The following is a 2,875-nucleotide window of genomic DNA, read 5'->3' as shown; positions in this document are numbered from 1 at the left end:
CCGGGCTGGGCAGAACAGAGTGCTGGGGTCAGATGCACCCAGCCAGATGCCTATCCAGCCTTCTTTTGAAGACCCCCAAGGTAAGGGAGAGCACCACCTCCCTTGGAAGACGATTCCAAATTCTGGCCACGCTTTACCATGAAGTTCTTCGTGATGTCTAAATCTACTCTCTGTCAGTTTGTGACCATTGTTCCTTGTTACCCCAAGAGACACCCTGGTGAACCGAGCATCTTTGGTTCCTTGCTGCCCCTCCCTAATGAATTTATAGGTAGCCTTTCTCTTGCGGAGGCTGAAGAGATCCAGTTCCCTTAATCTCTCCTCATAGGGCTTGTCCTGTAAGTCCCTAACCATATGAGTGGCCTTCCTCTGGACCTTCTCGAGGTTTCCACATTCTTCTTAAAGTACAGTGCCCAAAACTGGATGCAGTACTCCGACTGTGGTCTGACCAGTGCCACATAGAGGGGAAGTATTGCCTCCTTAGATCTGTTTGTTGTGCATCTGCTAATGCATGATAAAGTGTGGTTAGCTTTGCTGATGATTTCGTTGCACCGACGACTCATGTTCATCTTGGAGTCCAGTAAGATGAGCCTCTGGTGAGAGAGAGGGTGAAATACTCAAAAGGGTTAAAGGAAGGGAATGGTAAAGATATTTGCAGCTTAAACCAACCAGTAAAGGTTTTGTTCATGATTTTTTTAAATTATTATTATTATTATTATTTTTTTTTTGTTTTGTTTTGTTTTGTTTTTTTAAGAAATGCCATAGGGACAGAACATTTGCAGTGAATTCAGATGGTGCAATATTAACTTTATTGATTAGGACTGCTGTAAAGCTGAAGGACTAAAATGGGTTAGGATGAACACTTAAGGAAAAAAGCATGGCTTATTCTCCTCTACAAAACACAAATGGACTTTCCAACAAGTGATGGATAGAAGACTTATGGCTTCTCATAATAGTTTTCATAATTTAAAAGCTATTTGAAAATGTATTCAACACAGCACATTAAGTTGCTTTGTTTTGCTTCCCAAATGCTTATGCAGTATGTTCTCAGCACAATACCTAGGGATTTTTCTGACACTACCATTTAATGTTAAGCTACTTAAAAGCAAAAAAAGTTGAAGTAGAGGCAAGGGAAGGAAGAAATAAAGGGTTTAGTCACCAGGGCCAACTGTTAGAGCATAACTCTCGGCTTTGCTTCATTTTAGTGCTAAAGTTAGTCATGTTTCTCAGTGCTGACATCCTTTTGTTTTGTTGGTGTATATAGGTCTCAAAAGACAGCATCATGAAATTAAAGTTGTAGAAAGAGGGTCAGTAACATAAGAATGAATCTCCCACTGTTTCAGATTTCTGGCATGAATACTTTTTTGTGTCCCTTGTTTGGTGTCTGCCCCACAAAGTTGGTTTGTTGGTAAGTTGAGAAGGATGTGCAGTAGGTATTTCGGTTATTGCATCTAAGCAGCAGTTGCTACTGCCAATCTCAAATCTCCCACAATAAACAGTTAAATCAGTGGTACAACAAGTTAAGGTGGCACGGAGGGCAAAACCTCTGGCAGGAGCAAGGAGTATGCGGGTTCCTGGGGTGAGGTGGGGGCAAGTGGTCACCTGGTTCTGAGAGCTTGTGGGGGGAGGAGACTCTATGCTGGTTTCAAGAGTAGGAGTGTGTGTGGGAGGGGGTTGAGCCCATGAGTTACGAGGGCAGCCAGGGCAGCAGTTTTAGGTGTGCCAGGAACCCCTTTGACTGCCTTGGCTGTTGCTCTTAAAGTGGCAGCAGCCAGGGACTGTTTTGGAGTTCCTGGCATGGGCACGCTGCCAGGGTACAGGCTCCTTGGGTGTGGGGGATGATTCTTGTGCCCCTCCTGTTGAGCCCCAGCTCAAGTCTGGGATCGTGTCCGGTATGTAAAAGCCAATAAAGATATCAGGGGTGAAAGTTATAAAGAAGATTTATTGCTAGCAATATAAGGTGTAAGCGGAATAATTTTATGTAACAAGCACACAGATTTTTAATTTTAAGCATCTTTTATATAGGAGTATTAGACCTTTATAAGCATTTTTGTTTGTTAATTGGTTATAAGGGAGTGACGCAAGGAGCTTTTTATTGAGCATGTCTCTATCTGTGTTTTAGTTATGTATCTTATTTATATATGTATGTATGTATGTATGTATGTATGTATGTTTTATTAGCATTTTTTTTTTATTTAGGGGTGTGATTTTTAGAATTTTAAATTAGCTTTTTGTCTTAGTTCTTTTATTTTGTTTTTGTTTTTAAGCCTCTTTTATTTAAGACTGTCTCCTCCTTATCATTGCAGATGGGCATTAGTTATATAGCAGAGACTTTTGTTTGGGCTTTGTATAGTGGTTTTTAGGTTAAACTTGACATTTTTTTTTTCTGGAGTATTTTTAATTATTTTTATTATAATTGCTCCATTTAATTTGTTTTAATCAACACAAACCTAGTATTCTCAGCTTTCTTCGTTTGTAAAATCATTTGATTCACCTTAGGTCTGAAGATAGATAAGACGACAGGTGAACATTGTATACAGCAACACGCGATAATCCCTATAACACAAAATAAAACAACCATACTAAATAACTGTTTCAACCATCCAAAATTGGGAAGCCAGGAAGTTAACCAGGACAAGTCTAAGCCAGATGATTTTTTTTTAACGTTTGTGTCAATTGTTGTAAGGCACCAGTTTTGTCTTTAATTAGTATAGAATTATCAGTGAGGTTGAAACAGCACATTTTTTTTAAAGTTTTATATCCAAGATTGTGTCGTAACAAGAGATAATCAATAGCGGCTGTATTTTTTAGGACAGAGTCCCTTAATTGTTTTTGTTTAGCATTTAGGGCTGAGAGCGCTCGGGATGTAGCATTTAGT

This window comes from Alligator sinensis, unplaced genomic scaffold (assembly GCF_000455745.1).
Source record: "Alligator sinensis unplaced genomic scaffold, ASM45574v1 scaffold907_1, whole genome shotgun sequence".
In the NCBI taxonomy this organism is placed as follows: Eukaryota; Metazoa; Chordata; order Crocodylia; family Alligatoridae; genus Alligator; species Alligator sinensis.
This window is presented reverse-complemented; position numbering follows the sequence as displayed.